General features: G+C 44.0%; 1 pseudogene; it reads left to right on the top strand.

The window, feature by feature from the left end:
- The first annotated feature begins 896 nt into the window (after positions 1–896).
- Hnrnpa1-ps37 (heterogeneous nuclear ribonucleoprotein A1, pseudogene 37) lies at positions 897–6,898 on the top strand (annotated as a pseudogene).
- Positions 6,899–19,052: the final 12,154 nt, after the last annotated feature.

The following is a 19,052-nucleotide window of genomic DNA, read 5'->3' on the forward strand; positions in this document are numbered from 1 at the left end:
CCTCAGCCGCTTCCAACAAATTATTCACCACCTATTTTCGCGCTAGCTAGACGCTGACACCACGTCTCCCGGTAGTGACTCACCCCACCTGGGGCTTTGCCTGGAGCCTCTGAAGGATTCCACACCTGAGCCAGCAACTGTCCCAAGCATGACCTACCTCTGTGCTCAGTTCCATGACTGGCTCTGAAAGTGGGACACTGCCAAGCTTGCTTGGATCGATCCTTCTTTGGAGCAATCTAGCATCGGTGCCACCTGCCCAGGTCTCAGCTCTCACCATGGGCAAGTCTGGACTGAACGTGGTTTCACCCATGGAAGAATCCCATGTCACTGCATTTCATAGGTTCAGAGTCCTATATTTTGGCCCTACTCCTTTTTTTTCACTCTCAGTCTTCCTGAGCAGTGTTTTTTCCTCCCGTGTTCTTGAAGGTTGAATAAATTGGCAGAAAGAGCTCCGGTCATGCAGTCAGAGGTCAACCCATCCCAGGGTCCCTGCTGAGTTCCTTCCCTCAGTCCCCGAATCTCCTTAGCACTTGGTTTTTATCTTTGCAAACCAGGGTGATCTTCTCACATAACACTGCATCTATCTACAAATAGATAAATTTAAAACTACTCTTAAAGTTTTCCCTTTTATTTTCCTATTATTATTGATTATTGATTACTTATTTAATCTATTGAAAATAGACTCTCTTCTCATACAATATATCCTGATTTTAGTTTACTCTCCTTATTTTTCCCAGTTTTTCCCTACCACCCATCCCTTCTCGATCCACTTTCTTTCTGTCTCTCGTTAGAAGAGAACAAGTTTCTAAGAAATGACAACCAAATATGACAAAATAAAATATAACAAGATAGAACGGAAACCATCATATCAGAGTTGGAGAGGATGGGACCTTAGTTTCATTTCCTGTTCCTGTCATAAAATAGCTTGACAAAAGCACCTTGAAGGAAAGAGGGTTTGTTTGGTTCATGATTCAAGGTTACCGTCTATCACTGTGGGAAAGAAAATGGCAAGAACTTGAGGTAGCTACATACCGTAGCCACAGTCGCATGCAGAGGGCAGAGAATCAATGCATGCATTCTTACTAATGCTCAGCCTGGTTTCTCAGCTCCATATATAGTCTAGGATATTTTAGTAGGGAATGGTGCCGCCTACAGTGGTTGGATTGTCCAACATCAATTAACCTCATCAAGGTACTTCCCATTCCGTGACAAACATAGAGGTCACCCTGATCTAGACAATTTCTCATTGAGACTCTCTCCACAGTGTGTGAAATTGAAAATATAAAGTACCTAACCATCACAGGTGTGTCAGGGAGAACATTGCTAATGCGTTGCCTACTTGACTCCATAGTCCACTCTGCCAGTACTTCTTAAAGGGCTCTGTTGTCTGCATCAAGCATAGTCTGAAGAAGCACCAAGGAAGCTTACCTCTAAGAAAATGACCATTGTTGGGATTTTGATGATCCCATCCAGATCTCAAAAAATCCCAGCATAAAACCAAGAAGATGACAGAATGTTTGCCCATATGATGTAAGAAGGAAGGCAGAGGGATGGATAGCATCTTCATGGAATAGCTTCTTTCTCCTGTGCAATTCAAAGCACTGTTTGTTGACTAGTACTTGGCTTCTTATGTTCCCTGGCACTTGATAGCCATGCAGTTTATTCAGGCCTTCACAGGGCACACCTTCTTTGGGTCACCTTTCCACTCACCAGAGGTAACCATGGGAACTAGAAGGGCCTTGGTTCTCAATGACCTCATGACAAAACCACATTGAGGGTGAATTAGCAAGGCCTTCCACCTCTTTGCAGAGATCTTAAGCTTCCATCCAGGAATGGCTAACAAGAGACGGAAGATTGCAAGGAGAAGATACCGGCATGAGGTATACAGCAAGGCATGGTAGTTATCTTCAAATTCTAGGCTTATCAGACAGTGACCATTGTCCAGTTGGTTTATAGAAACTGATTAATAGGCATTTGTAGAGATAATTGAAGGGTTAGTGGGGGGAAAACAGGAAAGCAGATGCCTATACAATGGAAGACCATTGCCGAATGGTAGCAATTTACAAATCCTGCTTAGTGACAATATTGGCTTGGTGCCCCTGGTTTCTGCTACCCAAGGACTGATGACACTAGAATGTCCTTCTGTGCCCACTTCATTCTTTAACCTTATCACATACCCCTCTCCAACCCTGGCACAGAGGTTTCAGACCATTGAGAGCAAAGACACCCCACTTTTGTTCTGATGGTTTCCGCGGGCAAAACAACTTTCTTTGTTTCAGGAAAGTTACCTTCCTCCTTCCCAGTGAGCCTGCGGTGTTGGTTGGGGGGGCTTGCGGGGGGATCAGTCTGGGGAAATCTCCGCTGTTAATGGTGTGGAGACCGATTGGACAGAGATGTGTGCATCCTGGGAGGCCCGGCCTGGAATGCTTCACTTGCAGGCACCAATTTCAGGTGGCCCCCTGCGGGTAGCCTAGTTTCCTCAGTGGGTCAGTGCTGTGGAGCTTGCCTTGTGGGGTTCACAGTGAGAGTGAGTTTCCATTTCTGGGTTGGGGAGGGAAACCAGGTATTTTTAGCTTGACTTATCCTGGATGGAGAGTTGCAGCTAAGGTTTTTTTTTTTTTTTTTTGGATGGGGAATGGATGAAAGTCACACTTGGTCTACAGAAAGGACCCCATAAAAACACCAAGACACTTAGTGTGTGATGCGGAGGGTGTGAGTCTGCTTAACATCTTTCACTCTCGGTAGGTACTCTAGTGGACTTGCAAACACTTGGGTCTTGGAAGGACTTTGAAACCAGTCCCTTTCATCCCTCTCCACCAGAGACATTGCTAGTCTGATCTCTGTTAGAGATCCATCCATTGTTAGGGTCTGACTTGGAGTTATAACCCTTTGAGCTAGCTAGCTCCGAGCTCAGAAACATCTTATAACTTGAAATGTGGTGTACGTTCGGTATTATGATACCCCTAAGACCCTCTGAGAGCTTGTACAGTCCCAGGTCCCCACTGCCCAGGGGATTACTTCAAGACCTACCAACAGCCCATATTAAACTCGAGTTGGAAGAGGTGAGTCTGGTCTCAAAATGGAGGGCCACGATCCAAAGGAACCAGAGCAGCTGAGGAAGCTGTTTATTGGTGGTCTGAGCTTTGAAACCACAGATGGTAGCTTAAGAGAACATTTTGAGAAATGGGGTACACTTACAGACTGTGTGGTAATGAGAGATCCTCAAAGAAAATGTTCCAGAGGCTTTAGTTTTGTGACCTACTCTTGTGTCGAAGAGGTGGGTGCTGTAATGTGTGCTCGGCCACACAAGGTTGTTGGATGTGTGGTGGAACCAAAGAGAGCTGTTTCTAGAGAGGATTCTATAATACCTGGTGCCCATTTAATGGTGGAGAAAATTTTTGTTGGTGGCATTAAAGAAGATACAGAAGAATATAATCTGAGAGACTACTTTGAAAAGTATGGCAAGATTGAAACCATAGAAGTTATGGAAGACAGGCAAAGTGGGAAAAAGAGAGGCTTTGCTTTTGTAACTTTTGATAATCATGACACAGTTGATAAATTGTTGTTCAGAAATACCACACTGTTAATGGGCACAATTGTGAAGTGAAAGAGTAACATTCTAAACAAGAGATGCCATCTGCTGGATCACAGAGAGGACATGGAGGTGGATCTGGCAACTTTATGGGACGTGGAGGAAACTTTGGTGGAAGAGGAGGCTATGGTGGTGGAGGTGGTGGCAGCAGAGGCAGTTATGGAGGGGGCGATGGTGGATTTAATGGATTTGGAGGTGATGCTGGCAGCATGGTGGTCGTCGAGGTTACAGTAGAGGAGGTTATGGAGGTGGTGGACCAGGATATGGAAACCAAGATGGTGGATCTGGTGGTGGTGGAGGAAGACATGATGGTTACAATGAAGGAGGAAATTTTGGTGGAGGTAACTATGGTGGTGGTGGGAACTATAATGACTTTGGCAATTATAGTGGACAGCAGCAATCTAATTATGGACCCATGAAGGGGGCAGTTTCGGAGGAAGAAGCTCAGGCAGTCCCTATGGTGGTGGCTATGGATCTGGAGGTAGAAGTGGTGGATATGGTAGAAGATGGTTTTAAAATAAAACAGAAACAAACAGCTACAGTTCTTAGCAGTAGAGAGAGCGAGGAGTTGTCAGGAAAGCTGCAGGTTACTTTGAGACAATCATCCTAAAGGCATTAGAGGAACTGTAAAAATCTGCCACAGAAGGAATGGTGATCCATAGTCAGAAAAGTCACTGCAGCTTAGACGGGAAGCCCTTCTTGTTCAAGGTTGTCACAGCCACAGTTTGCAAAAATGCAACCATTGACTAATGCAAGTAGTGTCAAGTAGATGTACATCCTGAGGTCTTATCTGTTGTAGCTTTGCCTTTTTCTTTTTCTTCTCATTACATCATGTATATTGCCCTGTAAATTGTGGTAGTGGTACCAGGAATAAAAAATTAAGGAATTTTTAACTAAAAAAAAAAAAAAAAAAGGACCTACAAACAGCAGAGATCCTTCCTAGGCGCCCCACCCTTAGCCATACCTGTGCACGATGCTGTGAAACAGATAGTCCTGACCCCTTCTCAGGGAGGCCCACCATGACGGTAAATAAAGAGGAGTCTCCCATTGATGTTGTTGTCTTGACAGGGACAGGGAAGGTCAAGTAGGTTTGGATTTCTGGCAATTAGGAGTCTCTCTGCAATCCCTGGAATGTTGGGTACCACAGGAACCACAGTACTCAGCAAGACACGGCCAGCCTCTGGAATGACCATTCATTCGAGGCCAGAATTCCAAAGAAGCAGCAAGGCAATGGGTCTAGAAGCAGCCAAGTCTGTGCACCGAGGTAGAAGAAGATAGGAGTAAAGGCGGCAGGGTGGGTATTTATCAAGCTCCCATTCATGGTGGATTCTTTTATGTAGTGTCTCATTTGATTCTCATTTCACCACAGAATTTTTATTTTACCAGTAAGATTTCTAGTCCTAGTCTTTCAAGATTTTTAGTGCAGTGGACTTTGGGCTAGAGTGAAGGCTGCTAGTTGCCTGAGGTATATTCTTTGTTGCTGGACTGCTGAGCATGAATTGGAGAGGTCTTCTTTTCTCTGGACCTTCATTTCCCACTTGAAAAATGAGGTATTGGATTCCACGCCTCCTAGAGCATTTTTTTTTCAGTTTACCCGCCACCCCCAGGGTGCTCCTTCAAGTGACTATAGCTGGGTGATGGTGATCAGGGAAGCAGCAAGCCCTCCTCCCCCTTTTCTGGACAGTGACATACTCTAGAATTCACTGGTTTGTGTGTTGGGGAACAGTGACTGGGGGTGGCTTTTTGTGCTTTAATTATTGGCATGTTTTCCAATTAGAAAATGCAAACATCTTCCATGTTGACATGATGCCCCCTCCCTAAGAGAGGTTTCTTTCAGGGATGTCCAACCCTTCAGTGTTCATATTGGGTCTTCTGGGTTTACTGTGTGGGGCACAGACAAAATTCTCGAGAGCCCTGGAGTATCCCTTGCATCATCCACATTACATCCCCAAGATAGTCACTGAGTTGACTGGGAGTGTGCTAGGCTGGTCATCTGTGGAGAGGTGTTCCTAGCCAGAACAGAAGACTCATTGCTCTATTCAAAAGGTAGATAATGGGATCTGATGAATTGACAGAAAAAAGACATTATTCTGAGGGTACTTTGGTTGGAAAATGTGTCTTGGTGCTAGGCTCTGCTGGTTTCTGTCTTTGCTGACTTTCTAAGAGTGTCTGAAGAATTCCTATTAGGAAGGACTTTGGGCTAGAGTGAAGGCTGCTAGTTGCCTGAGGTATATTCTTTGTTGCTGGACTGCTGAGCATGAATTGGAGAGGTCTTCTTTTCTCTGGACCTTCATTTCCCACTTGAAAAATGAGGTATTGGATTCCACGCCTCCTAGAGCATTTTTTTTTCAGTTTACCCGCCACCCCCAGGGTGCTCCTTCAAGTGACTATAGCTGGGTGATGGTGATCAGGGAAGCAGCAAGCCCTCCTCCCCCTTTTCTGGACAGTGACATACTCTAGAATTCACTGGTTTGTGTGTTGGGGAACAGTGACTGGGGGTGGCTTTTTGTGCTTTAATTATTGGCATGTTTTCCAATTAGAAAATGCAAACATCTTCCATGTTGACATGATGCCCCCTCCCTAAGAGAGGTTTCTTTCAGGGATGTCCAACACTTCAGTGTTCATATTGGGTCTTCTGGGTTTACTGTGTGGGGCACAGACAAAATTCTCGAGAGCCCTGGAGTATCCCTTGCATCATCCACATTACATCCCCAAGATAGTCACTGAGTTGACTGGGAGTGTGCTAGGCTGGTCATCTGTGGAGAGGTGTTCCTAGCCAGAACAGAAGACTCATTGCTCTATTCAAAAGGTAGATAATGGGATCTGATGAATTGACAGAAAAAAGACATTATTCTGAGGGTACTTTGGTTGGAAAATGTGTCTTGGTGCTAGGCTCTGCTGGTTTCTGTCTTTGCTGACTTTCTAAGAGTGTCTGAAGAATTCCTATTAGGAAGGAGACTGTCAATCATTTGGCCCCGACCCTACTTTTGTTTCACAGAGTTAATCATATAATAGTCACTCACAGGTGGAAATTTCTGGGGCCTTCAAAAGGCTTTGCACCATCTCTGTGTATCCAAAGGCTTTGACTTCATGGCACATGTCTGATCTCTGTCTGTCTGTGTCTCTGTCTGTCTGTGTCTCTGTCTGTCTGTGTCTCTGTCTGTCTGTGTCTCTGTCTGTCTCTGTCTCTGTCTGTCTCTATCTCTGTCTCTGTCTCTCTCTCTCTCTCTCTCTCTCTCACACACACACACACACACACACACACACACACACACACACACACACACAGGTGCATATGTGCCAGCTTCAAACTCTTTCACAGTGCAGGTTGTCTGTGAGCTCAGACTGTCCTCTGCATACAGATGGGCCACAGTGAGCATGCACCATTGTTCTCACTCTGTATCCATACGAGGGAATAGAAAAGACATTAATTCTTAGCATAAATGCTTTTTTTATGATGATAAATCCTAAGAGAAAGTGTGTGTGTGTGTGTAAGTGACACACATAAACAGGCTGTCTACATTGTCATCTGTACCTTTGGTCACACACGTGTGTCCATCACTCCTGAGCTGAGTGTGAGGATTCCATTTGGATTTTGACTGAAAATGTTACATGTCACCACATCCATCATGTGCAATCCTCTGTGGGAGATCGAACCAAGCACAAAGAGCTCTGTGGAGGGGGTGGTGCATATGATGCTGTTCCAGGATGTCTCTCCTGGCTTCTAGCCAGCCCAGAATTGAAGGGAAAGGCCCTCACCCATTGGCTATTCAATATGTCTAAAAGGGCACCAGTTTGATGAATGTTTAGTAAATCAAGACCATGTGGCCAGTCCCCTCCCCACCCTGAGATGCTCCCACTTTAAGCAATTGCAGGGTGGGAAACACTGTTGGCAATCATCCCGAAGCATCTCTGACTTCTCTTTTCTCCTTGTTCTTCATTTCTCACATCTGAGGAAGGCAGACAGTTCAATTTCAACTGTGGTTTCCTGACTCCCAGCGCAAGAACATCTCTTTCCATTACCTGGAAGTGGAGTTATCCCTGGAGTGAGAGCTGGAAGAGTTAGTCTCATGAGGATTGGGCCACAGGTCAGGGAAAAAAGGATTGTGTTTTAAAAATTTTACCTTTTTTAAACATACATGTGTGGGTGTGGGTATGTCATGGTGTGTGGGGAAGCCAGGGTACAACTTCTAGGAGCTGGTTCTTTTCTTCTGCTCTGTGGGTTCTGGGGATCGAACTTGGGGATTCAGGCTTGGTAGCAAGTATTGTTAATCACTGAGATATCTTTCTAGCCCCTAGGAGGGTATTTTATGCTTGCAGTGGTTCTGATGATGTGGGCCTTGGAAAGAGCTCCCGAAGTTCAGAGAAGCAGGAAGACAAACTCAGCTTTTGCCTACCTACCAGCTGCCCACCAGCTGCCTACCATTTACCCACCAGCTGCCTACCAGCTACCCAGCAGCTGCCCAACAGCTGCCTACCAGCTCAGCCCACCAGCTCAGCCCACTAGCTGCCCACCAGCTGCCTACCAGCTGCCCACCAGCTCAGCCCATCAGTATAGGATTCTGAGCCAGAGCCATCTACTTCCAAACTGGGGTTCCTTTTATTGAACAGTCTGAAATGTGATCCAGTGTTGGGTCAAGTTTAGTTCAAAAAGCATCAATCCTAAGGAATAAGAGGAAAACCAGACTATAGAATCAAGCAAGAGATTTCTGCGATGATGAAAGTAAGACAAATAGGCCTTTTATGCTTGCTTGTTTGTTTTTAGATCAGGTCTCTAAATTTGGCCCCAGCTGTCCTGGAACTCACTATGTCCAGGCTGGTCTTGAACTCACAGAGATCCTCCTGCCTCTCCCTCTTTGTGCTAATATTAAAGGCATGTGTCATACACCCATAATCTTAATTATTAATTGATAAAAGTACAATGCACTGTGAAAGGAATAGACATACTAAAACATGAAAAAAAACTGTAGAATTTTGGTTCTAGAGGTTGGAGTGTGTATGAGTCTGAAAGCATATGATTCAAACCTGGAGGATCAAAACCACATTTTAACCACCTAGCATGTTGATTTTCTTCACTGGGGAGGAAGGCTGCAGTGGTGTAAGGGCCCTGTTCTATGCCAGCTCACATCACTGTGACTCTTGGAATCTGGTGCTCATGTGGGGCCATGATTGCTAGCACACAGATCTTGCCTTTGGCTAATTATCTGGGAGTACAGTCAAACTTGACAGTGAAGGGATAGCATCACGAAAGTACAAACATGCTTGACCTTTTCTACATTGTACCCAGTTCACTAACAAAGGAAGTGGACAAACAAGGGCAGCATTGTAGACTCCTGGGTTTGAGTTCAAACCCTGCAAGTTCTTTTCCATTGATCACTAAAGAATTTCTTTTCCTCCCCAGGGTGCATCTTCCTTGTTCCCTACTTGAACACCTAGGTCAAGATCCTTTGGTTTGTCTCTCCAGTCTGCCTTCCCCTGTTTTCCTGAGCTGCACATTTTAAGGACATGGCTTCTCTGTGTAAATCTAGTGGTCCTGGAGGAGATTGTCAAAGCTAGCTATGTATGAACCAGAGAGTGAGCTGGTGAGCAAACCATCCACAAGTGTTCCTTCATTGTTCCTGCCACATTTCCTTGTTCCTGAGTTCCCTACCCAGAGGTGATGCTGCATGGACTCAATCCTGGCTTTGGGTTCCTGCCATGAGTTCTTGCCCTGTCTTCTTTCAATAATGGACTGTGACCTAGAAGTGCAAGCCAAATACACCTTTTCCTCCCTAAGTTGCTTTTGGTCACAGCATTTTACCATAGCAACAGAAAGGAAACTAGAACAGCAGCCAAGGCTCTCTCCAATGGTGTAAGGGAATTCTAAGAAATGATCGGGAGAGACTTTAAGGTCCTGTGAGTCCTTGATCAATGTGATCGGATCTCTGACCTTGCCTGGTGAGGCCAGAGGGGACACTGAGCTCAGACCAATTTAGCTTAAGCAGAGAGGGAACCGATCATGATTCTTCCCTGAGAGGGCAGAGATTGAGACAGTTGCAGGCTTGACTTTGCAGAGGACTCTGCTTAGTCACTGTTACAGAGACCCAGCGTCTCCTTGTCTGTCTGTACTAGTTACTTTGCTGTTGGTGTGATAAAAACACCATGGCCGAGGGCAACTCAAAGAAGAGAGGTTTATTTTGGCTTATGGATAGAGAGTCCACTATGGTATGGAGGCATCGCAGCCGGAGTAGCATGCTGCAGATGCACGTCTTCAAATGCAAGTACAAAGCAGAGCGCAAGAACTAGAAACATACACAGCTTTAAATCCCCCAAACCTATCTTAGGCGGGAGCCTCTATTAGGGACTTAAAGGGCTAACATTCACTCAGATTTGAGTCTGGCAGGACATAGCAGCAGTCTCTTTCCTAGATTCCTTAGTCCATGTCTTACTGCATCACTGACTTGGACTCGGTCTCATCTCCGTCTCCAAATGATAGTTTTCATCACAGTAAGGAGACCAAGACTATGATGATGTAATTGGTTTAGACTCAAATTATAGGCTCCAGTTGTCAGTACGGAGTGAAGCCCCACCAGCACTCAGGATCAAAGAAAGATAGGGGAGGACCCAATATCAGAAGGCTCAGTCAATGCCAGGTGGCAGGAGTCACCGGTGTCTCAACTGCTGACCTTTGGTACCCAGTCCAGTGTCTGCAACTCAGGACTGTCCTTGTGTTTGCTAGCCATCATTATGGGCACTGTAACTGTGATGAAGTGATTAAAACCTGGCTCATATATGAAAAACAATGACCGCCAAAGAATGCCAAAGCCACTGCCGGTGATCGACACGTAGGGAAACTCAAGTGGGTTAAGAAAATGAGTATTTGCAGAGATTTTGGCCAACTCCTGAGATGGGATGTTTAAGTCAGCAGAAGCTGTGTGAAGAGTATAAATGCACTCATCCTGCCGTCTGTATGGAGACAGGGTGAGGCATTTCCTAGGACGATTTCCATAACTTCTCTAACTGGTTCAAAAGGGCTCAGTGGAAGAGAGCTAATAGGAAGATAGAAATAAACCCAATGGTTACAAGAAAGCCAGCCTCCAGTTACAAATGACCATAACTTTGACTTTGTTAGGTTCATAAAACACTTAAGAATGCATCTTTGGTGGAAGCTGAGGGTCTATCGTCCCTGCCGAAGCAACCTGGTTGTCACACAGGAGTATACTGGACTGCTATTGTTCCATCCCTACCACTCATCTCACAGTTCAGCCTTCATCTGGGGGATTCCTCCTTCCCCAGCCTTAGTTCTGTGAATTTAGTTCTATGCTTCAGCTGGAGCTGGTAGCTGACTTTCAGACCAACCACCTTTAGGCTCTCAGAGTGAACATGTGGTGAAGAAAGGCTTGGCTTGCTTATTCAATTTTGCTGGCCCCTGGGGTGGGTTCAAGATGGATGAATGGGTCAAGAGAGGGAATCAAAAGCAGTCTTGAGATTTCTTCTGGAAATATCAGGGTGGTAGGCTGGTAGGCTGATAACTAAGAGCCACTGGTAACTACATTGCTAGTTCAAACAGTGCTTGAGAGTGGGGACAACAGAGAATCTAATAGAACCAAGATTCAGTGGGAATATAGTTCTGACAACAACATTTGAATGGTTTAATACAGGCTTTGCCTGAATACAGGCGTAGGATTCTTAGTTTGTTGCAATGATGTTTGTGTGGACTAGTGGTTTCTCTGCTTCTTGTACCACCTCCTCCTTGTCTTCCTCCTTCTCCTTGTCCTTCTTGTTTACTTTCTCTTCTCTGCTACACTCAGAGGCTTCTGGAAGACTTCATGGAGAAAATAATGCCACCACACAAGTGATCAGCATTACTCTACTTGGCTTGGAATGAGTTGTTGGTAATGAAAAATGACAAGAATCAGTTTGTGCTGGGTCCTATTAAAAACCTGTTAAGAAAATGGTGGTCTTTAGTCAAAGACTAAAGACAAACCCTGGAGTGTTATGATGATTAATACCAATTACCAACATGACAGGGCCAGGAATCACTTAGGAGACTATTCTCTGGGCACACCTATGAGGGATAACATAGGTCTAGTTGGCTGTGGGATTACCTTGTGGGATTATCTTAATCAAGTTAATTGAGGGGGAAAGATATGCCCACTGTGGGTAGAACTATTCTCTAGGTTGGTCTGGGACCTTCGCAAGGCAAGAAAACTCACTTTCTGCTTGTGAATATGGTATGGTATGATCAGCTGCTTCAAGCTCTTGCTATCTTGGTTTTTTGCCATGCTGAACTGTAAGGCAGAGTAAATATTTTTCTCCCCTAATCTTCTTCTGTCAGAGTATTTTATCGCAGCAACATATAACACTAAGACCGATATAGAAATTCAATAGAGTGGAGAGGAGGTGAGGATTGTTATCAAACTTATGGTCAAGGAAGTAGATCTGGCTAGGTTGCACTTGGAGACATTGAAGTCTCTTAACAACTCAGATTGGTAGAGATCATTGCTAGACAGTTGTTGAAATCTTTGAGGAATGAGAAGAATATCCAGAAGGTTGGTAGGTGTAATAGTGAATGGGAGTGAAAAATGGGTAGTATTTCTTGAAGGTATGTGTCTCAAAGAGCCAGGATGAATACAAATGAGGTAAAAAAATGGATCTGAAAAGGAGACAAAGCCAAGGATGATGCCAATAACATTTTCTGTTCTCAGCTTTGTGTTCAGAAGGCAGCAGGTGGAGCACTGTTCTCGGGCCTAGGGAACCATGTTCTCTGTGACTGTTCCCAGATGATCATGGCCCCGGGACTAGACACAATTCTTGGATAGCAAGTCTCGCCAAGTGTGGTCAGCCCTTTGAACATTTGCCATGGATATGCTGTTCCCAGCACCTGCCTGACATCTCTTCTGTGCTTGAGCCAATAGCCAGGGCCCCAGAAATCTCTGCACAATGTTACTACATGTTTGATGTCCCTGAAAAAAAGAGGGAACACATAATCATGATTTAAAAATAAACAGCAGAAGACAAAGTATTTTGGTTCTTGGCTCTACCCGCTGCTGGTGAAGTCATCTCTTCGAGTGGGCTCTGGCCACGGTGCACTTGGAGGCCGTTGAGGTTTGGCAGTCATTGGGCTTGGTCTTTAGAGGGCTGGGCCTACTCACAGATGACAACCTCCATTTGCTAAAGTCATGATAAGGCTAGGACAAGACCTTGAGCTGGCAGTGCCCTGTTCTGGGCTTTCCCCTTGCTGTCCTGACTACTTCTGCCTTTCTGTCATTTTTGCCTTTTTAGAGTAGTACAGAGAAACCCTGCCATCAACCAGGGAGACAGGTCAATGGTTTTTGCCATTGAATACAGGCCCAACCTATTCCAGGTGCTTGGCGGCCATAAGGTTTATTCAAACAAATGGAAGATGGCAGAGGGCCAAATCTCAGTGCTAAAACTAAGCCTGTGGATCCATCTGGATACAGATTACCTTTCAAAGGCAGAGGCTTTAGGAAGGGAGTTACTGTGCAAGTGGCTTCGATCATGGCTCAGTGAGAGCTTTTGGGCCAAATGGAAGAGGCTGAGAAGGGGAAAAGTATAGATATTGAAGGTACAGGGTCATGGAAGACATCTAGTCAATGTCTGATTGTCCTCAGAGTTTAGCTCAGTGCTCATGGAGGAAGGCTGCATTGCACACAGGTTATGTAGGAGTACACAGGTCTGACTTAAGAATATCCAATTATTTAATTGCAAGAAACCCTCTATAGATTACTGATATGAAAATTTTATTTAATAAGCCCTCTGTTTTATAAAAATACTATTAAATTTTGAAGCCAGGTGACGAACTTGGAATGATCTTTGTAACATTTGTGACAGAATTAATATGCCAGAATACATTAGGCCTTTGTAAGACACAAGGAGAGAGAGAGAGAGAGAGAGAGAGAGAGAGAGAGAGAGAGAGAGAGAGAGAGAGAGAGAGAGGGGAGGGGGGAGAACCTGGAAGATGCATCAATGATAAAGAGCACTTGCTGCTCTTGCAGAGGATGCAGGTTCAATTCCCAGCATCGGCGTGGTGGCTCATCACTATCTGTAACCCCAGTTCTGGAGAATTTTACATCTTCTTCTGGCCTCAGTGGATATTGCCTGCACATACACATATGCGGACAAAACAGTCACACACATCAAATAAAAACAATAAATCATTTTAGAAAAGACAGAGAAAACCAATCCTACACAGACTGTTGGACAAATCAAACAGTTAATTTTTAGAAAGAAAGCAAGAGAAACCCAACGTGGCTATAAGCACAGGAAGAGATATAAGAGATTAATTCATTAATTAAGAAATTTGCTAATTGAAAAGTGAGGAATCCTAGTTTACCAGGCGAACAGATTGGGTTGAAGGGAAATACTGTTATTAGTAAGGTCTTGAGGGAACTTCTTTGTTAATAAATCAGTGAAAGCTGTTTGTGGGAATTCTGACCCGAAAATAAAATGCCACAGGCTTTGGCCTGCCAATTCTAATTTCTGCTTAATGAAAACCTGAAGAAACTCCCTTAATGGTCCTTATTAACATATTGTCTAATTTATGGATCCTACTATAAAGGAAAATTAGGAAATCATTAAGGATGATAAATTACCTTCTAATCTACTGGAAAGTAGAGACCTATATGATGATGTCCTTTTGAAAACTTGAAACAAACCCATGGAGACCTTGTAATTGCTCTTTTCTAGATTCAGCTTGCCACACTGTGGGCTCATCCCTCAGTTCAGAAGCTTCTCTCTGTGTAGCCAACTAGCAGTATTTAAAGCAGTGGTTCTCATCCTTCCTAATGCTGCCACCCTTTAATACAGTTCCTCATGTCTTGATGACCTCAACTATAAAATTATTTTGTTGCTGCTTCATAATTGCAAATTTGCTATTGTCCTGAATCATAATGTAAATATCTGATATGCAGGACCTCCAAATGTTTGATATGGGACCTCCAAAGGGGTCTCAACCCACAAGTTGAGAATTGTTGTCCTACAGTGTGTTTTCAGAGAGAATTCTACGCTACCCAAGGTAAGCAGGATCTATAATGGGAGAACTTCAGTGTAGAAGATGCAGGCCTGACCTCATGGTGTAGCTTTGTCCACCTACCATGGGAGCAAGTACTGAGTGCTTATCTCATGTTTTCTATTCTGGTCAATTTGGAAACCAAGCTATGCTGGTTAGTGTTTGTTAACTTGACCCAAACTAGAATAACTTGGCAAGGGGAACCTCAACTGAGAAAATACCTCAGTTTTTCCATTGCATTGGCCTGTAGAGAAGTCTGTGGGAGAATTTTCTTGATTATTGATTCACGTGGGGAGGCCCAGCCCACTGTGAGCAATGGCACCTATGAGTCTGGGTTGTACAAGAAAGCAGGCCAGTAAGTCTTGTTCTTCTATGGCTTTTGCTTCAGTTCCTGCCTTCAGTGTCCTGCCCCAACTTAGCAAAATAAACCCTTTCCTAAATTGCTTTTGGTCAGTGTTTTATGATAGTGAAAGGAAAGGTATTAGGATGTAAGTGTTGCAAGAAAACGCAAGATACTATTGAGTATTGAGTAATGAGGATTAGGTTAAGGTTAGGGGTGCCTGTGGAGTCAACTATGGAGAAGTCTCACTCTGTCTCAGAAGTACTGAGAATACAAGGCTGAGTCCACCTCCTTGGCTTTCAACTCCAGCTGCACCACTGACTAGCCATGGGGTCTTGGTAAGTCACTTTTCTTTCTTTAGCTGGGTATTGTCACCCATAAAATATGGGGAACATAGCCACTAACTCTTTCTTGACTGAATGAACTCTTACATGAAAATACTTCCATGCCCTCGTTTGCCTAGGACAGTTATGGTTTTGGGCCATGGTTCACCATAATTAATGATGCCTTTTGGTCTCAGATAAAGCCCAAGTTTGAACACTAAATGACATGATCACCCAGTTCACAGGCTCTTTGAAACCACCATCTTCAGACTGCTGTGAATTTCTACTGGGATCTAAAGAGGCATAAACCTAAGCCCACTTTCTAATGCCCCATCTCACAAACAATATTTTGTTCTGTCTTTCTAGTTCACATTCTTGACATCACTTTCTCTGAAAGCTGATGGCATCCATCAGCAGCCCCAGGGGCTGCATCTCCACTGTGCTTCCAGAGCACAAAACATACTTTCCCTCAGATCCAATGCCTCCTTCTTGTCACAAAGCTCCTGACTCTCCTTTCCACACTTACCACCCTAAGTTCTATTTACCCCCAAGTAGGAGAGGAATCCTTTTAAAACCTATTAATGGGGCTGCTTGTGGTGGCACATGCCTTTGATCCCAGCCCCCAGGAGTCAGAGGCAGGCAGAGTTCTGTGAGTTCAAGGCCATCAGGGGTCACACAATGATAGACAGTTTTACAACAGAGCAAGCTACTGAGCAAACAAACAAACCCCTGATCTCTTTAAATTTTCAGCACCCTCTTTGACATCCTGCTTTTCAGTAAAAATTTCAATCTTATGGAACTAGGGTACTTAGGGTCTGACTTCTTTGCCACCATTTTGTTTCTTTCTTACTTATACTCCGACAACACCAGATCCTATGCTATTTCTCCAACTAGAACATTCATGTGTGTAAGGACTCTGACATCCGCTGTCCCCATTGCTTTGTCTTCTCTGCCCTCATTTACATATTAAAATTGCTCTCCCTAGGTCCAGAAACTATACCTTCCAGGTATATACTATGCCTTTTGTATTTCCTTGCATTATCTTAAAGTTCTCATTGCTATGTTTTGCAATATTGTATCTGTTCTTAAAGATTTTCTATTTCTGATATAATTGTAAGAGAAATTATTACCTTATTTTATTTTCTGTTTAATACTTGTGTATGGAAATACAATAGATAGTTACTGGCCTAATTATGGATTTCTTAGCTCATTGCTCATAACTTCAAGTAGTTTTCTTGTTTGAGTTTTGACAACTAAATAATCATGTCATCAATGAAGGGATAGCATTTTAGTTCTGTCCTGGCTAGTTTTTATGTCAACTTGAAACAAACTAAAGTCATATGAGATGAGGGAAACTCAATTTTAACAAATGCTTCAATAAAATTGGGCTATAGCGGGCTGGAGAGATGGCTCCGCATCTAAGAGCACTGACTACTCTTCCAGAGGTCCTGAGAGGTCCTGAGTTTAATTCTCAGTAACCACATGGTGGCTCACAGCCATCTGTAATGGGATCTGATACCCTCTTCTGGTGTGTCTGAAGACAGTAACAGTGTACTCATATACATAAAATAAATAATTCTTAAAAAATGGGCTATATACTACCCAAAGACTATACATGGACTGACCCTGGGCTCCAACCTCATAGGTAGCAATGAATATCCTAGTAAGATCATCAGTGGAAGGGGAAGCCCTGGGTCCTGCTAAGACTGAACCCCCAGTGAATGTGATTGTTGGGGGGAGGGTGGCAAGGGGGGGAGGATGGGGAGGGGAACACCCATAAAGGAGGGGAGGGAGAGGAGTTAGGGGGATGTTGGCCCGGAAACCGGGAAAGGGAATAACAATCAAAATGTAAATAAGAAATACTCAAGTTAATAAAGAAAAGAAAAAGAAAAAAAAGGGCTATAGAGAAGTCTATAGGGCATTTTTAAAATTAATGATTGATGGGAGAGGTTCCAGTCCACTGTGGGTACTGTCGTACCTGGGCTTGGTCGTGGGTTCTGTAAGAAAACAGCTGAGCAACCCATGAAGAGCAAGACAATAATCTGCACCCTTCCATGGCCTTTACATCAGCTCTTGCTTCCAGGCTCCAGCCTTGCTTGAGTGTCTCTTGGGATTCCCTTTAGCGATGGATTATGATATGAAAGTATAAGCCCAAACCATCTTTTCCTCTCCAACTTTCTTTTGTTCATGCTATTTCATTATAGCAATAGAATCGCTAACTAGGATAGAAGTTGGTATCAGAATTGTGTGGTATTACTGGGACAGTCAAAATCATGCTTTTGGGAGGACTGTGGAAGGACTTTAGAACTTTGGGCTAGAAAAGTCACTGAGTGTTACGACATCGGTATGTTGTTCTGTAGGAGTTGGAGTGATGAGAATATTGACAGCAGGGTAGACGACGGAGGACTGGCTTGTGACACTTCAGAGGGAACTAAAAACTCTACTGGGACATTTGTGTGAAGAATCTGTGATGTCTGGTTAGCTGGGGCTGAAGAACCAGCTGCGGTTACCAGCATCATCGAGACAGAGTCTTCTGGAGACTGTTTCCTCAGCATTAATACATAGGCTGTGTTCCAGAGATGGCCAAGGTTGTGCCTTGTGCTGGCAGCTGAACTTCATAGTGTAAGTGTCGCCCAGATGGTACTGGTTTTGAAGGCATGAAGGGTCATGGCGATTTGGCACTATGAGAGGCCATTGTTGATGGTGGAGACTCAGTAGCAGTCAAAGGCCCAGGATTCATGTAGAGAGGTTGAGTCTTGGTACCATGAAGTGAGTTTTGTAGAGGATAGTGGTGGGAGTGCAGGCCAGTTGCAGCAAGGGACTCCAGTTTCTTTGAGATGCTAGTACTGTGGGATGGCCACCAAGATCATCAGCAGCAGTGGAGTAGAACTGGCCTAAGTCTAGAAGACAAGCTGTGTATGCTGCAGAGGGCAGAGCTGGAGAAGTGACCTAAGACCATTGGAGGAGCCCAGTGAATGGTGAATGAGTCCAAGACATTGGATATTGAGTTATTTACACTTTGGAGTTTGGTTTTGCTTTGTTCAGATTGTGACTGTGCCATTGTTCTTTCTTCTTGAAGTTAGAAGGTACATAATTTGTTTTTGATTTTATAGGAGTCCAATTCCTGTACAATTACAGTTGAGTGATTTTAAACTTGAGAGATAGAGAGATAGAGGCGAAAAGAGGTGGAGAGATAGATAAATAGATAACTAGAGAGATATTTGTGTTTTATAGAGCATTTTGATTTTAAAAAACTGATTTTTAAAATTAATCATTTGTTTACATCTCAAATGCTGCCCCCTGGTCTCCCCTCCCAGAGTTCTTCACCCCCTTTCCCCTTCTCTTTGCCTCTGAGACGGTGTTCCTCCCTCTGGGCATCCCACTTTGCTGGGATATCAAGTCTTTACAGAATTCAGCATATCCTCTCCCACTGAGGCCAGGCAATGAAGTCCTCTGCTAATATGTGCTGGGGGCTGTTGATGTAAAATTATAAAAAAGGGCTTTCTTTTATCCCCCACTAGATCTGGCACCACAGTGCCCCAAGATATCTGATAGATATCTTGCCAGAAACACACATCCCATCTCTGTGGTGGGCCAGTGTCTTTGCTGTCGCACAGTCTTCCAAATGCAATTCTCCACAAGAAAGAACATAAACACAATAACCTCTGACCCAACCTATGATCTAAGATATAATTGTCCACCTAAACATACAAAGTCCTGAATACATCCATCCCTTAAGAATATCCATAGCAACCTGTAAATACACAGAGTGGAATCTTAACGTCA

Source organism: Rattus norvegicus, chromosome 6 (genome assembly GCF_036323735.1).
Source record: "Rattus norvegicus strain BN/NHsdMcwi chromosome 6, GRCr8, whole genome shotgun sequence".
Taxonomy (NCBI): Eukaryota; Metazoa; Chordata; class Mammalia; order Rodentia; family Muridae; genus Rattus; species Rattus norvegicus.